This window comes from Temnothorax longispinosus, chromosome 8 (assembly GCF_030848805.1).
Source record: "Temnothorax longispinosus isolate EJ_2023e chromosome 8, Tlon_JGU_v1, whole genome shotgun sequence".
NCBI lineage: Eukaryota > Metazoa > Arthropoda > Insecta > Hymenoptera > Formicidae > Temnothorax > Temnothorax longispinosus.
Genome location: NC_092365.1, coordinates 9,767,078 through 9,785,790, shown reverse-complemented (window position 1 = coordinate 9,785,790; position 18,713 = coordinate 9,767,078). Strand labels below are relative to the sequence as shown.

At 40.2% G+C, this 18,713-nt stretch overlaps 1 protein-coding gene and 1 long non-coding RNA gene across 2 annotated transcripts in view; one reads left to right on the top strand and one right to left on the bottom strand.

Annotated features, from left to right (window-relative positions):
- Positions 1–18,713, bottom strand: part of Ry (xanthine dehydrogenase rosy) — a 169,776-nt gene that overhangs the window by 114,296 nt on the left and 36,767 nt on the right. The window lies entirely within an intron of this gene.
- LOC139818189 (uncharacterized) lies at positions 8,174–13,480 on the top strand. Its single transcript, XR_011733411.1, has 3 exons — positions 8,174–9,595; positions 9,665–10,471; positions 10,578–13,480. It is a non-coding gene; the product is annotated as an uncharacterized lncRNA (long non-coding RNA).

Genomic DNA, 18,713 nt, shown 5'->3' with positions numbered 1-18,713 from the left:
CAAATGAGACAAGTGTCGTTGTTAGTTTGGGTTACAACATTTAATCTCAAGCAGCCAGGATCTTGTTCAACAGTTCTTATCTCTTCAAGAATTGACCGATTATAATTAAGGCATAGTTGTGTACGATCAGTTACATCCAAAGGAGGCAAATTAAAAGCATTTCGTCTGAATAGCTATTTCTAGTTTACCAGCATTTTCTTCTTCATCAATACGAAACATTGTTCTTAAAGGAAATCTCCCATTACAGATATAACAAAAAAGATTTCAGTTTGCCATTTTATACTAACAGAAATGTCACTTTATTTTGATTGTGAGTAGCCGCGAAAACAACTGATTGTGAGTATCCGTGAAAACAACTGATTTTGAGTAGCCGTGAAAACAACTGATTTGAGGATTGAAGAAAAACAGATGAAAGTAGAAGTTACAAAAAATGTTTATTGTTACAAATTCTTCTTCATGGGAAAAAATACAATTTAGTCGCTTGTAAAGCAAGGCTGTAGATAAATTGTTCAAACAATAATGTTATAAAATTTACAATCCGCAATTCGACAAAATTATACGACGGATTTCGGTAAAGCGCAGCAAAATAAGTTCTAAAAATACTATATTAAAATACATATCAAGGAAAGTTAAATCGGTTATTTGCGTACGTACATTACGCTGAATGTCGTTGTAATTTCCTCTGAGAGTTAATTTTACAATATTTTCATCGATAACGCGCGCAATCGTTGACGTTATCGGCCACTGATTTTAAATGTGATAAATGTGCATCGATGCATTTCGCAATATTTTTCAGTCCGAGAAATGTAGGTTTCTGCATCACAATTGCCACTGCATATGTTTTTCGTTTCTTCGTTTCTTGGTGAACAATTGTCCTCGTCTGTTCGTTGATCCGTCCCGGTGGAAGTATTCTCCTCGTTTTCCTTGTATGCCAGCAAAATAGATCTTGCTCCGTAGGCCGTAGGTAAAATTGACGGAGATATTGTTAATGGAGATAGAATTCGGCTTCAATTTGGTTTCTCCATTTAAATATTCGCTCACAAGTCCTATGTTCTCTTGAAACTGCTGCCACGATTTCTCGTCGAAATAAACGCCGTCCGCATAGTTGCGGTTAATTCGACCAACGGAACTCCCACGATGTGGGAAAACTCCCTTGGATGTTGCTTGCAAACCCACACGAATTCTTTTCGTATGGGAACTGTTGAGTCCATATGTTGTCGATAGCAGTGTATGTAATTGCTCGTTTCTTCCCTCGAAGTCGCATCCCTTATCAGGAATATCGCGAGTGAACATCCGCTTCTCAGAATTATTAGTGTCTTCTCTGTGACTAGCCATTGTTCTTATTTCTTCGTAATATCGGCTGGCACACTAATCAAAAAGTCAGATGAGAGAGTTATACTTTTTCACTGGCGAACTTGTCGCTTCGAACGATGAGACTCGAATGATTTTGACTTCCTAACGTTAGTCAACGTTAACTTCGTCTGCAACGTTTTAGAAAAATTAGTCTGCGCGCGCAGATAAAAATTACTGTTACGTCCTGTTGGCCCCACGATTTCTTTCTTTCGTGGAATCACTCATTTCATCACACGAAACAGACGGAAACCATAAAATAGCGGTTATCAATTGACCTAGTGGATGCACTCCAACTGTCATCGCTCATTAAATAGTAAATGACAAAACCTTCCAGAAGACTCGAGCCTAATAAAATAGGCAAATTATAGACTTGTTTGTCGCATTCCATCTAATTCCACAAAATGAAGCACAAAATTTCAATTATCTTGAAATTTCGTGGCATAGGGCGCAATAAATTAAAAACGCCATAAGGATCTGGGTGACCTCTCGGGTCACGGGCGAGCTGATCTCACGCTTTTCCGTGAAACGCAGATTTGACCTAAGACCCACGCCTCGCGGCGATTGATAAAGTTAAGTCTCTGGAAGAGACTGTCAAAGGGCAAGGTGATAACGTACTCGCCAATGAATAGCCGCTAATTAAAAATTACTCATAGACAATGACGATTTTTGGGGAAACTCGCCAGGGGATAGGCGGAAAATCGAAACTTACGTCACGATCAGAAGAGAACTCCACTAATCAAATTAGATTAAAACATAATCCCGCCTCCTTAATTTTGTATAAAAAATCGTGACTTTGCGCACTTGGAGTCACTTCTGATCCAGTCCGAGACGTTTTATCTTGAAGCCATATTTACCAGCCGTACTTTTTACTCAAACGTGAAACAGATTTCTGTTGCTCCCGCGGTTTCAACAATCGCTTCTGGTCTCGACTCGCGCTGTCAACCTTATCGTTATTATAACTAAATTCTGTGCGCGTTGAGCCTCAGCATGAGGTCGCCATGCCGATGAAAACCACCGCCGATCTGCGGACCCACGAGATCTTGAAGCTCCGTCGGGAGGAGAAGACGCTAAGGGCCAGCAAGTATTAAATTCCTCAAGTTTTCTCTCACCTTTACCCTTTTTCCCTACAAAAAGTCTATCAAATCCTTGGATTTCATTTCTCAAATTTCGTCTCAACTCTACCGCAGATTTGTAATATATATATATATATATATATATATATATATATATAGTTATTATATATAGTTTATAGGGAGCTAAGAGAAATTGTTAATAAAATGTTCGGTTAAATTGGAAAATTTTTGTACTTTTGTGAAAAAATCTGCTGGTTAAAATTTTTGTGTTAAATAATCAACACATACATGTGTAGATTTAACATATGTCTGCTATGTTAATTGAACTTAACAAATATAAAATGTAAAATTATTAAAATAATTAAAAAAATATGTTAAAGTAACACAATTTGAACGTATTTATTAAATGTGTTAAAATTTTCAGAAAAAGAGTGTTGATTTGACTCTTTAACAGAAATAAGAAGTAAAAATTTACAGAAAAGAAGTGTTGATTTTACTCTATAACAGAAGTGGGGATGACTGCGCATATGATTTCGAAAATAAACGTTTCGACGTAGTCTCGACGCGTTTCGACGCCGCTCATTGCCGCGCGGCAAGCGTTTCCGCGTCCCAGGAAACGTATGTGCAGGAGCCAATGGACAAGAGGCATCGCTAATCGTGGTGGCGCCCACGCCGTGATTAACTATTATGATTGACTATTTAGTCTGGGTAGCTATGGGTTGAGTTATCGTTGGCTCGAAAAGTGCCGAGTGCGAGTAAAGGAAAATCGGGAAGTTGTATGTGGACTGTGGTAACGCTAACGCACGGCATCATGACCCCGGCTGCTGCAGTTTATTTCATTTTAGATCATAATTAAACTATTATTATTTCAGAATGCCTCGTACCAGAGTTAGAAAGACTGATAGGGGTACAAAAGATGTATCAGTCTATGAACAAGCATACGAAGATTTAAATAAACATCTATTCGAGCAGCTGCAAAGAAATATAAGTTGCGTCATATATCTTTGACAAGATATAAGAAGAAAAGGGAAGAAGCTTCGAAAGATGGTAAAAATTCTGTGGCGAGGATAGGTTACAGAGCATGGAACAAAGTTTTTAGCGATGACCAAGAAAAAATGATAGCAGATTATATAATAAGAGCATCAAATATATATATATTTCGGCTTTTCTCCTATAAAGAAATAAAAAAGTTTGCATATGAGTTGACAAACAAATATAAATTGTCATACCCATCTCAGTGGCAAGAAAACAAAATGGTTAGTAAAGATTGGTTTACAAACTTTATGAAGAGACAGCCACAACTATCTATAAGATGTGCACAACCCACCAGTATGTCTCGTGCTACTAGTTTTAACGAAACTAATGTAAATATGTTCTTTGACAATTTGCAGAATGTCATTGATAGATATAAATTCGAAGCAAAGGATATTTATAATGTTGACGAAACAGCGATCACAACAGTCCAAAAACCAGATAGAATTGTCACTATAAGAGGAACTCGGCTTTTATTTCAATTATTTAATATATATAATAATTTATAAACCTAACACTTTATATGTATATTAATAAAAAATTAACATTTCTAGAATGTAAAAATAACATTTTCTTATATTTACATTTAACAAAAATAAAATGTTATGTTAACATAAATCTTTTGTTAAAAAATAAACTTTTAACAAATAAACAGTGTAACTTTTACACATTATACTAATCAAAAGTTTGAGTTGTTACATTTGTAAAATGTAAAAAAAAACATTTCTTATATGTTAATTTCAACATAAAAGTTATGTTATTTGTACACACAATTAACTTCAAATTACGATCAAAATTACATTTTTTTTCTGTTAAAATATTTACATAGTATCAATGTTACCATTTAACACATCCATATTATGTTAAATTAACACAAAAATTTGCGTGGACCGTTTTGGACATGTGATTTATGTTAACTGTGTACAAAAAGTGCAATAGTTAAAAATTTTTAAATTTTAAATTGAAATATTTCTAAGAAATGACAAAACAACAAAAATCTATCCGATCTCTTTTTATGCTGGGAGCAATAAATCAATAAATTTTCCGAGTTGTAGTAATAAATCCTTTTAATTATATGCTGGTACGTATAACATTAGTAGAAAAATTCAATAGAGGATCTTTTGTAAGTTTTTAGATAAAAAAATGTTTTTGTGTAAAATTTAACCGATCTCTTTTTATGTTGGGAGCAATAAATCAATAAATTTTCCGGGGTGTAGTGATAAATCCTTCTAGTTGATGGGATATATAACATTAGTAGAAAAATTCAATGGAGGATTGTGTTCTTAGATAAAAGTATGTTTTTGTATAAAAGTTAACCAATCTCTTTTTATACTGGAAGCAATAAATCAATAAATTTCTGAGATGCGATAATAAATCCTTCTAGTTACATGTTGGGATAAAACATTACTAGAAATTAATAAAGAATTTTTTGTAAGCCCTTAGATAAAAGAATATATTTTCGTGAACAAGACGGAAAAGGGTTTAGTGTTCATCTACAAGACAGGTGCTTAAGACCTAGTCTTTGTTTTTAGAAAGAAATTACATAGGTTCTAAGTCTCAAGGCTTTTAAATATGGGAGTTGGTCAACACCCTTCGGGCCTCCCGAGAAAAAATATTCATATCTGACAGTATATGAACATATATGTATAAACATATATGATATACATATATATGAACATATATAAATGAGATATGAACAGATATAAGTTTTACATGCCCATATATAAAGCATATATAATTATATATGGTTATCTATCGCCATATATGATCAGATCGTACATTATACATAGCACAAGAACTGATCATATAAGTTCATATATGATCAGACATATTATTATGTGTAGCAGATATGACACTATACATAATCGTATCTGGCCTCACATGGTCGTATATAAAGAATGTTCGGCCATGTATTATCAGATATAATTATATGTGGCCATACATAATTGTATCGGCACTGTATATGATCATATATGACAAGACACGATGCTGTATATGATTGTATATGTTCATATACGGCCGGAAATGATATGAAACATGATCAGATCTGTCTATATATGACCAGATTGGGATATAATGATATAAAATGTCCAGGAAAAATATTCATATCTGACAGTATATGAACATATATAAATGAGATATGAACAGATATAAGTTTTACATGCCCATGTATAGAGCATATATAATCATATATGGTTATCTATCGCCATATATGATCACATCGTACATTATACATGACACAAGATCTGATCATATATGGCGATAGATAACCATATATGACTATATATGCTCTATATATAAGTATGTAAAACTTATATCTGTTCATATCTCATTTATATATGTTCATATACTGTGTGACGTGACAAATGTCGCGTCCCTTACCCCAGATGGGAGCTCGGCCGAGGGAGGCGTCAAGGATGGTGCCTCCGCCCGAGGCGGGCGGAGAGCGAGCCTTTAGGTTAGGATTAAGACCTTTTGCGAGCGTAAAGGTTATTCTACATAGAAGTCGTAATCGTGAGTTGTAAGAAATTGACCAATCACATTCGAAATTGAGGAGAATATTCAATCTGTGATTGGTCAATTTCTTACAACACACGACTACAACTTTTATGTAGAATAACCATTACAGGTCGAGGGAGTGCGGAGCAGGTGGCCAGGGTCACGACGAGTGTAACGGCTTATGCCGCGTCGAGGGACTTACGGCTGGACAACCAGGAGCTTCCGAGGGCGTGTGGTCGGCGGGCGGGTCACGCTGGGGCCCACAGCCGGCAGATCAGCTGACCTGACAAGGCGTCACAGGTGGCACGAGAGCACTGCAGCCCGAAATACGGAGGACGCGGAGAGGGGGGACGCCCCGACGAAGGTCCCCGGTGAGGAACGGGACCGCCACCGCTGTGTACCGCCCCCGGTCGACGAGCCATGGCCCGTCCAGCCTGGCCGTCGAGGGACCGGAAGGTGAGACGCGGCCTGGACAGCCGGTCTCACGTAGGCGGACTTCAAAACTACCGCCGGCGGATGGGAGCAGTGACGAGGGGCGCTATAGTAGAGCGCGGCGATCGCCTAGAGGGATCGCTGGCAGGCCAGGGCGCAGCACCGATCAGGCTAGGGAAACCGGCGCGCGCGGGGGCGCGCGGGCCCTGCGTGGTCCCGCCGGACCAAGGAAACGCCACTGTCGTGCGAGCCGCCATCCCGGCAACATCCAGCCCTAAGAGCGAGTGACGATGAGCCGCCGGAACGAGACGAATTTGTAAGGCCACTGCTCAGCCTTCCTCGAAGTAAGATCGCGAGAATACCCAGGCCCTCCCGGGAGTCGCGTTGTGCCGCGGTAAAGTATGAAATCGGCCGTAATTAAAGAATATCGAGTGCCATACCGCGGGAGGGCCCGTGCGACGAAGTGATCGCGAGTGCCCGTCTCGGGGATGAAAACGTACGGCCGCCGACAGTCAGCGTACATGTAATTTCGTTGTGATATCGTTTCGTGTACTTCGTTGCGTATGATTTCGTTGTGAGTAATTTCGTTCGCGTAATTTCGTTACGGGTGATTTCGTCGCGTGGAATCGTTGGCTTAACCGTGCCATAGTTTTGAGAAGTGGCTCTCGCGCGTGAGAGAGCCTCGTAGTTATCGTTGCCGGTTAAGTTCATGCCATTGGTAATTAGCTATACGTGCGTTTCATCGGGATTAATGGCCCTCGGTTGTGTCGAGTTTACGAGTGAGGCCATTCGTGCGTTTCGAGGGGAGAGAAGATCCCCAGCGTTGTCGCGGTAGAGAAATTGCGGTAGACCGTAGGGAAATTGCGTTAATTGTTCATTTGTTAGACGTAGACGTTTTGAGTATTTCGCGTTTGACCGTCCGGGTAGAATTCGCTGCAACTTATGTCGGGGAATACTCTTGTACGAATTCAATCGGGATTGCCGTGCAGTTCAGCGACGGAATGAGTATCGCGCTCGTGGGGTGACACGTGGCGTGTACTCGAATTCTGCTTGTTCGCCGTGGAACACGCTATCGTCCACATGTTATCTGCCTTAACCGAAATATAATTTTATGTTTTATGTTATTTGAGTGTGATGATTGCGCTACGCTCCCTCTCCTATTCCACCCGCGGTCAATCAAAGAAGCCCACGCCTGAGAAATACTGCGATCTCGTGAATCGTGGTGCGTAGAATCGCACCTGGCGCCCAACCTAACATCTTAAGAATACTCAGTCGAGCTACCATCGGGGTTTCGGAGAAAAGTATCGCGAATCTATATAGAGATTATAGTGAAGAAAGCGACGGCGCGCTCCTCCACGGCCGGCGAGACCGTGAGGACATCGTCGTCGTCGTCGCAACTGTTAGATATGAATATTTTTCCTGGACTTTTAGGCGAATAAAATGTCCGCGGAAAAAATATTTATATCTGACAGTATATGAACATATATAAATAAGATATGAACACAGATATAATTTTTACATACCCATATATAGAGCATATATAATCATATATGAACCTATATAGTCATATAAGATTATATATGATCAGATCAGATATTGCATCTCAAAAAGTATTCGATAGATGGCATTCGATGGGATCTGCTTCTCGTATTTAAAATTTGACAAACAGTGTTATAAGAACGGTATCAAAAGACACGACACTGTCTCGCACTATAGAGCGGCACAATTTTTGTATTAGTTGTATCGTGGAGTCTACTTTTATAATAAAGTGACACACTCTTAAAAAATAACTTTTGAAAATATCCCGATCGAGAAGAAATATTCATATATGATCATATATAAATGGCCAGATATGGTCAGATATGGAAATTGGCCAGATCTGAGGATATATGATCTGGTATAATTGTATATGTTAATATCTGATCATAACTGATCAGATATCCTCAGATCTGGCCAATTTCCATATCTGACCATATATGGCCATTCATATATGATCATATATGATCAGATATGAATATTTTTTCTAGGGCTAGAGCTTAGGGCTTATTAGAGCATCGCAAGGAACGCTCAAAGCCGGAAATACGTCACCGTGTAGAGCATAAAGCATAAGGCTTAGGACTTAAAAAAACACCTATTGTAGACGGGGACTTATGGCATTATAAGATAACTTTTTCTCCGAAATCTTTGCCCTTCCATACGTAAGGGAGGGTGGGAAAAAAATGGGGAAAGCCTCGAATTTGCCAACCAATGCCTTAGTTAGACAATTTTTGTCACACTTTTATTCTATAAGTTTTTTGAAATATTTTCAACAGGCTACAAATAGCCTGTAACGCTATAGCTAAGAGTTAGTCCTTATTTGTCCGATCGTACTGGAGTCGTCTTACACGCTTTTAGTTAGTCAGGCAAGTGAAGTGCTTCGAAAATGTCTCTCCGCGTAATTTTGGTGGAGTTTTTCAAAGTGAGCTGCAATTTAAGCAATCGCTTAAATGCAGATGTGCAACGAGAGTTTGTGGAAGCCGTGACGAACGACGAAGAGGCGAATTATAGACTTTTCGCACGACGTTTCGTGGGTGCTCCAGTACCCAGTTATATGTGATGCATGAACTGGGTTACTGCAAGAGAAATGAAAGATTGGTAGACATCATTTTTTCCATGTTAGAAATGCGCGAAGTTTTTGGCCACGAAGAAGAAGACGCAGGAAGAGGCCATATAGCTAGATTCCTGCGTCGTAACGCCGAAAGAATAGGTAAGTGTTAGAAATAAAAAATTGTACCTTAAAATTTTAATATAGTGGTGTTTATTACTAAAATTTAAAGGGCGGCAGTGTGGTCTAGTGGTAGAACGCCAGACTCGTAATCTGAGAAACCAGGTTCGAGTCCACTAGAGACATGAAGCATGGAATGTTTTTCCGATAGCTGCGCCCCTCCGTGCAAGATAGGCTCTTGTGCTGAGAAAACTGGGCTCCGTCTTTCGGAAAGAGACGTTAAGCCGTTGGTCCAAAGGGTTAAAGTGAGAGAAAAAAGATAGTAGATTGCGAACCCTGCGGGGATATGCAATAAATTACGAATTTTACAGAAATTTTTTTATTACTAAAATTTAAATTAATTTAATAGTGGAGAACCGCATTGCCGTTGCCCAAACGGTCCGACGAGGACAGAGACGTCGAGCGGAAGAGAACATTGCTGAGGAGAAGGCAGTACCAGCACGTAAGTTAGAAATAATAAAATTAATTAATTATTAAAAATAACGAATATTATAAATATTAAATTTTATAGGAAGGGCTAGAATCGAGGCACCACCCGTAGACATCCCCGTTATCGATTTATCTTCTGGTAAGAGACTATTTAATAATAACACGTAAAAGCTAACACTTACAATATTTGTGTAATAAAACAAATATAATTTATGCTGTTTTAGATGAAGAAGAGGAGGTAGAAGAAGAAGAAGCAGCAGCAGAAGAAGAGGAGGTGAGAATTGTAAGCTCACCCGATTCGGCCGTATTTACGCCATGTAAGTTTTAAAAAATAACTTAAGATAAAAATTTAGCAACGAATAAAAGAAATAACGAAATGTTACATTTTACCAGGAAGGGAAGAAGAAAAAGAACCGGAATTAGACGATATTTTCACCCCGGGCATCGACGAGGTGATCGAACGAATAATGATGGAAGACGAGGAGAGGAGGAAGAGGAAGAGGAAGAGGAAGAAGAACAAGAACAAGAACAAGAAAAAGAAGAAGTTCGAAACGCAGAAGAGACGCAGGAGGTGATAGACGAGGAAGAGGAGAAGAAGGAGAGTGAAAATAATATTGATGATAATATTGATGATGATATTAGTGCTACTGAAGAGAGAGACGATGACGACGACGAGAGATACGCGCGTAACGATTGAAGGTAATAATATTTGTCTATTATATTTTTAATTCCGTAATTTATTGTTCTAATCACAAGTAATTATTTCTGTTTCTTACTAACCGGTTCGGCCTTTGTCTCCGGAAAATTAATAAAAGACAAAGATTAAAAAAAAACGGCGATCTACGCTAGTGATAAAAGCAACTGGTGATTTGCTTTTACTCTACTTAAGGTGAGTTACCTTAGTATGCTCTATCGCGGTCGTGTAAAAAATTTTAACTTTTTAAACGTAATATAAATCAATATTATAGGAGACTAAGTTTTTTTTAATTTTTTAGTACAATCGGGTGGTGGTGCAAACCGTCCTGCTGCTGCTGCTGCTGCTGCTGCCGACAATACTGTTGATACACAAACGCAGAGTGCTAGCGAGGAGGAGAAGGGGGAAGAGGAATATGCTGTTGCTGCTGATCCTCAATATCACAGAGAGTCGGAAAAGAGGAGGAGGTAGAAAATACCCCGTGGAGAGGGAGCAACAGGAACAACAGGAGCACCAGCAGGCACGTCAGCAGGAACACCATCAGCACCATCAGCATCACCAGGTCGGGCAATTTAATTTTATAAAATTAGTGGCAGAAAACGCGCGTCGGTTTAGAAATTTCCGGATACTCGGTAGGGAAGCCAGTTTTCGAATACGACCGATACCCGAAGGCGACGATACCGCGTTGGCTGGAAAACGCATTCCGTGAAATTCACGTATGCGTTACGTGCAACCGTGCAGGGAGATTACGTTAGATTGTCGTTCAGCGGAACTAACGCTCGGTCCGGCGGGGCTATCGTTTCGCTCGGTACGAGACTTAACTCCCGAGAACATATGGGATCTCGTGAGCTCGGTCGCACAAAGCAACGGGAGAATCAATATCGCTCAAAATTTCATCGTGAGCGTTTTCAACGTCGCGGTGCCAGTGGGCCGCGGGGGCTCGACAAACAGAGTAACCGACATCGCTAAGCGTTCAATATTTTAGATCTCGGTAATAGAGATAATTTGTGCCTCCCTCGTTCCCTCGTATTGGCACAAATTTAGCGCGAGCCCGGGAATCTACGCACGGGGGTGTTGCACGACAGGTGGAATTCCGTAAAATGCCAGACTTCCTCGCTTCAGTGTGAATTAGCGTTGAAACTAGTGAGGAACGCCGGTGTTACGATACCCAAAGACGGGTGCGGAATTCCCGAGATCGATCTTTTTCAACGTTTTCTCGCAGACGAAAATATAGCCATAATTACAATTCCAACAACTTTGGTAGCGGCGAAAATCCGTTGTACGACGGTAGTGAATGACTCGTCTCGTTAGAACGCGAATCTACGTATCGTTTAAACATAATGTATTACGAGCATTCGCATCATTACAATCCAATATTAAATTTGAATGCTGCCGCCGGTACTCAAAAAGAATTTTGCGTGTCGTGCAACACTGCGTTTCGTAAAGACAGAGGACATCGCTGTTCCAAAAAATGTCCGCGTTGTTACGCCACTCCCTCGTGCGAGAATATCGATGTGGAAATTGTTAAGTGCGTGACGTGTAATCGTGCGTTTTTCGGAAATTCGTATTTCGAACGTCATCTCGCGCAAAAATCTTACGACAGTAAATCGCACGCGAGCGTCTGTTAGGATTTGCGATAATTGCGGGCGATTCGTCAAGAGAAGTTCGCGACACGAATGTGGCGTTTCGTATTGCAAGACGTGTTGTTTGTTGCAGTCCGCTAATCATTTATGTTTTATGCGGCCTCTTCGACATAATGCCGACGTAAACGAACGCCCCAGGCGAGGGTACGAGTACTACGTTAGCACGGGGAGAGGTATCGCTTCGAAACGAAAATGACGGCGCGGATGTAACAAACAACCGTAATAGCAAAAAAGAACGCGTCACATTCGTGTTCTATGATTTTGAAACGCATCAAGACGAGACGCTCGAAGGTACGGAGAACGTCAAAGTTCACGTACCGACTCTCTCTGTCGTGCAACAGATTTGCGAAACGTGCGCCGCGATAGACATGTCGTCGGAGCGATGGTGCGGAGTGCGAGAATTTATATTTCGTCGTGATCCAGTAAAAGAGTTCATCGATTTTGCCACGCAAACGACAAAATGTTACAAAAAAATTATTTGCATCGCGCATAATGCGAAAACGTTCGACGCGCAATTTATTCTGAAATATTTAGTTAAAAATACAGAAATGACGGAAGAACCACAAGTAATTTTAAACGGGACGAAAATTGTCGTGATGACGATCGGACATACCAAATTTATAGATAGCTTAAATTATATGCCGATGAAATTATCTGAATTACCTAAAGCTTTCAGGCTGCTGGATACATCGGATAAAGGTATTTTTCCACATTTATTTAACACCTGTGAAAATCAAGATTATATCGGTCCGATACCCGACACACGATATTTTTCTCCCGAGCATATGAAACCGGAAGAACGCGAACGGTTTCTTTCGTGGCACGCGGAGATGACGCGTAACAACTTTATTTTTAACTTTCAAAGTAAGATTATTAAATATTGCCGTAACGACGTGGATATTCTTCGACGCGCGTGTATGGCTTTCAGAAAATTTTTTTTGGAACACGGGAACGTGTGTTCGTTCGATGAATGCACGACTATCGCTTTCACGTGCATGAGAGTTTTTCGCAAAAACTTTCTGCGCAAGGAAGAGATAGGAGTCATTCCTGCGGGGGGATATAGATTCACCGATAATCACTCATGGAAAGCTCTACAGTGGTTAGTGTGGATGGAGCACGAGCTTGGACATCCCATAATTCACGCAGGGCGAGGGGCGCGAGCATAAAATCGACGGCACGCGCGTTGACGAATATTACGAGACGCCGACTAATGACGACGACGAAAACGAGACGCGACGTTACGTACTACAATTTCACGGTTGCTTTGGCACGGATGTCCCACATGTTTTCAGGTGAATCGCGATAGAACGGTTTCGGCCGCGAATCGTGAGGACACGATCGATGTGTGCTACGAGCGAACACTCGCGATGACATGTCGTCTCCGAAGAAGGAGGTACCTCGTGACAGAGATGTGGGAGTGTGCTTTCGACCAAGAGTTGCGCGAAAATCAGGTGATGAAAGATTTTCTAGAAAATCATCCATTACTGAAACTTGCTCCTCTCGATCCTCGCAACGCGTTTTACGGAGGACGCACAGGAAACATCGCCACGCGTCGCGAAATTCGGGGTACGGAGAAAATACATTATGTGGACGTTTTCTCTCTGTACCCGTACGTATTGAAAACCGGTGCTTTTCCGATCGGTCACCCTTTTTTTAATGGCGAAGAATGCCGAGCGTTAATCGGAACTGCAACGAATTATAATTTTGATTCGCTCGAAGGTCTCATTCGATGTCGAGTACTTTCACCGCGCGATCTTTTTCACCTGGTACTCCAATATCGCGTACGCAGAAAATTATTGTTTGCTTTATGCCGTAGTTGCGAAACGTTCTTGCAGGTAACGTGCACTCACGATAACCCCGCCGATCGTGAATTTGAAGGTACTTGGGTATCTGCCGAATTGCGCAAAGCCGTCGAGAAGGGTTATCTCGTGACAAATGTGAGCGAAATATGGCAATATAAAGTTGCGCGATATGACCCCGGTACTCGGCGGCAGGGTGGTTTGTTCGCCGAATATATAAATACATTTTTAAAATTAAAACAAGAAGCTAGTGGGTGGCCGAGTGATTGCCATGATGACGAGACGAAAGAAGGATACCTGCGAGAATACGCGGAAACCCAGGGTGCTGTTCTCGATAAGGACAATATCTTACCTTCACTCAATTGCTCATAACTCCGGTATTTATCCATAGATTTTCTTCAATTTGTAGCTTTTTTTTCGTAAAAGTACAACCTATACGTAAACAATAAGAAACTGGACATAATTTGACGTTTTCTATTTTTGCATGGCGATAGTGAGAATTTTCTATTTTTACTGTGGCCCAAAAAATCGATGTTTCTCATATATTTTGGCCCATAACACTGAAACTACTAAACCGATTGGAAAACAATGTGAGACGCGATTGTTCGAGATTCGATTACCTTTACTATGATAGCTTGTGCGACCCAATCGTACGTTTCTAAATCGAGATATGGCCTAAAATGTGAAGCTATCTCCGAAAAAAAATCCAAAAATTCATATCTCGAAAACCAATCCATACAAAAATTTTTATGTGATTTTCGAGTTTAGCGGGCCAAAATACATAAGAAAAAAATAGTGGCATTAAATGTATAAAAAAATTTTTTCATTTTGTAAACCAGTGTAATTGTTATTCACTAATTGTTATTCCGTACGGTTACGTGGAGTGAATAACTTTTTCTCCTTCTTCTTCTTCTTTATTGATAAGTTAGGCTAACGAGTTTTCTGCCACATTAGGGTAAAAAAATGTTCTCATATTATATTGTAAATAGTTTTTATGCAACACGTGCATGGAAAGTGCCCCATTACGCACGCTACGCGTGCGTGATAGACCACTTTCCAGGCACTTGCAACATAAAATAGGGAGTGTAAGTCGTGTGTAAAGATGAAAATTCCCGGGTGCGGAGTTTACGCACGAGCCGAAGGCGTAAACTCCGCACCCGGGAATTTTCATCTTACCTCACTTGTTACACAAATAACTATTAATTTTGTAAATAGTTGTAAGTGTAAATAGATTTTTGTACATATGTAACTAAAAATATAATGTATATAGCAATATGTAAATATATTCTATGTTTAAATATAAAATTTTTAAAAATTTATGTTTTTTTCCTCAGAAAATCTCTCGAAAAATAAAATATTTTTACATTTAAAGCGTAAATAGTTGTATCATATAATTTCCCCCACCTTTTTCCGCGCTTATTTTTTTCTCTCAAACTTTTTCTCCGCTCGGAGCATCGCGTACAAGCTCGTCGATTGCGATGCTCTCACTGCGGAAACGTAATAAGCTAAGACATGAATAAGCTTATGCGCACCGCGGCGCGCGAATCATAGTCCAGTCACTATGTACATTTAAAAAAGACAATTCTGACACAGGATTTTTCTTTTGGGGGGTGTTAGGGGCTCAAGAAAAGCTTAATCTCAAGTTTTCGACCTCTGTTTCTCGCTTGCTTTTTTTATGGGAGTAAAAAATGTGAAAAAAATGGTTTTTCCGCGATAACTCGGTTTCTAATAAAGTTACAAGGTCGAATCGAATTTTCAACAAAATGAAATAAATAACAAATAAAAGTTGTAGGTTTTTTTACGCTCTACAAGTTTCATTTGAAGCATTTTTGCAATTTCGGACGACAATAATGAGTAAAAAGAAAAAAACTAAATATCATACTTTTTTATTTCCCTTTCTCGTTCGATGTCTCGAAAACAATCGATTATACGTAAAAATGTCATACGACATAATTTGTAGAGCGTAAAAAAAGCTTTAAAATGAGCTCCAATTCGACCTTGTAACTTTATTAGAAACCGAGTTAGCGCGGAAAAACCATTTTTTTACATTTTTTATTCCCATAAAAAAAGCAAGCGGGAAACAGAGGTTGAAAACTTGAGATTAAGCTTTTCTTGAGCCCCCAACACTCCCCAAAAAAAAAATCCTGGGTCAGAATTATGTCTTTTATAATCCGTTTTTTTGTACATAGTGACTGGACTATCAGCTGATCGACGGCCGCGGTGATGTTCGCTCGCGCGAGCGTTTGCGGAGGCACGCTGGTGCGCGCGTTTGCCGCCGCCGCCGCCGCCGCCGCCGTTGATTATCTTTTCCCCCCGCCCCTCTCCTCAAATTATCCTTTTTGAAGTCACGCGCGGAATTCGAGTCAATCATTTCGCAAAATGGACGTGCGCTGGAAACATCGACGTTGATCATGTGTGGACCCACCGGTTGCGGGAAGGCGATCTTCGTGAAAACCTTTCTCCGAAATTATCTTACATGTCCGACGTACGTTTCGAGAGAGTTTTGTTTTATTACGCGGAGTGACAGGAGGCTTATCGTCAATTACAATACGACGCTCGTGAGGAAGCAGTGCCGAAGAAAAATTTATTGAATTTCACGAGGGATTGCTACGTTCGGAAGATTATTCCGCCGATCCGCTCTCCCCTAAATTGGTAATAATCGACGATCTTATGAGAGAATCGTCATCGAGCGACGCGATTGTGGATCTCTTTACCAAAGGCAGTCATCATAAGAATCTCAGCGTAATTCTCATCTCGCAAAATCTTTTTCATCAGGGACGCGGGCAACGCGATATATCGCTCAATGCAAACATCGTGGTTTTTAAGAATCCTCGCGATCGTGCGCAAATTCGTCATTTAGCGCGTCAAATCTTTCCCAACGATCCACAGTTTCTAGAAGCGGCATACTACGACGCCATGTCGAGACCGCGGCGCACGGGTATCTACTACTCATCGATCTGAAACAATCGACAATCGACTCCGGACGAATATCGATTTCGAACGTGCATCTTTCCCGACGATACGGCACATTTCGTCTACGTACTAGAGATTTTATAGTGTAACAGAGATTCGCCAATGATCACGTGATCGTGAGATTACGCTGATTGGTCAGAGTGAACTGTGCCCATGTACCTGCTGCCATATTGAATTATACATAGCGACAACGGTAAATCTGAAGAATAGTGGCCTCCTCACCGATTTCGTTCTCACCGATGTGGCGTCCTCACCGATTATTTATAGGCTTTTATTTAATGAATTATTTTTATTGCATTATTAAATGCTTTGCATTAATTATTACACATTTTTTTGCACATTTTAGACTCGCTATGCCAACCTTTTGTGCTGCAAATCGCTGTACTAACAACAGCAGTAAAGGTTACTCGGTATTTAATTTTCCATGAAAAAGTTATTAACAAAAAAAGTTTCAAAAATATAGCAGCTATGTTGAGTATTGAGAGGCATAAACGACTAATATTACGTTTTTTTTTAAGTAGAGAATACTTTATTTCGCGAGAAAGTCGCTGCTTTACCAAAACACAACATTTAAAGCAGTAAATTGTTGATAAATAGCTGCTATATTTTCGACACTTTTTTTGTTAATAACTTTTTAACGAATACCGACCGCCGGCTAAAAACTTCTGAAGGTCACTCAGGAGGGTGACCTTGACAGCATATGTCAAGGTCAAGGTCATCGGAGGGTAATCCGTATTACTAAATAATTACCCTTTCCAGAAACATATATAATCTGGCAGAAATTTCTCCACCGTTCAAAAGTTTACCGGAGACCCGAGAGTACAGACAACGCTGCTCACATCACGGATTTCGTGTTTCGACTACGGACAAAATTGTTTGTGCGTTACGTAACGCTTTTAAATTGAAACGCTGGATAGTCTTGCGAGACAACAGCAAACGTAGCAGCAGTAGTAGCAGCAACAGCATCGACTCGAGCTACGATACTAATCTCTCACACGTAAATTTGGACACAAGCGACGACGAAGATGAAAAAACCGACAGTGACATTGCTATAAAAATAAAACAGTGGCAAAAAATAACGAGACAGAAAAGAAAGAGAAAGGAGAAGTAGCAAAAGCATAGCGGGCGTAAGAAAAGAATACATCTTCAATAACTCGCTGATACGCCCGTCACCATCCAAGAACACTAGTGCGACAACTCCAAAAAAGGTAAACTCCGAAATTATACAAATAATTCCTTTCGTGCGATTACCACCTCGCTGTGTAAAAATGAACTCGCTAGAAATCTTACAAGCGTTGCATCATCTCAGTGTCAGATATACGGGTGTCTATCCTGCCGAGGGTGTGGACGAGGTCGACAGCTATCGTCGCTAACACGGACGATCACGATCGACAACATTGGGTCGCCTTTTACATCAACGAGCAAGGAGCAAAAACGTATTTCGATAGCTACGGACTATCACCTTTAGACTCCAGATTCCTCTTACGCTTTCGTCGGAATTCCACTACGCATCGATGGAACACCGTGACGCTACAAGGAACGCTCTCTCAAACTTGCGGACAATACTGCTGTGTATTTTTATATTTTATGTGTAGCGGTTATAATCTTAGCCAGTTTCTTAATCTGTTTAGCGACATTGCAAACGCAATGATCGTTTGATTGTAAAATTATTTCGTAACATTTTTCTTTATAATAAAAGCGCATGCGTAAAACCTCACGCTGAATGCTGCCATATTCAGGCGTGTACTTTTAAGAATAATTAAAAGAAATACTTATTCCCTCGTATCAATGTATTATTTTATGTAATAAACATTGTTTGTATCTTCAACCCCCTCCCGTCTATTTATTCATTCCTTTTTCTTTTACGTTAAAATAGTTGCATCACATCACAAAGCAAACCTGTCCATTCCTGTTTTACACCCTTATTTCTCCAGGAAATAACGTAGACAAAACTTTGAAAGCAAGCGTATTTGATTATTTTGTAAACTCTTTGTCCAGACACAAGTCCTAAAAATACACGGT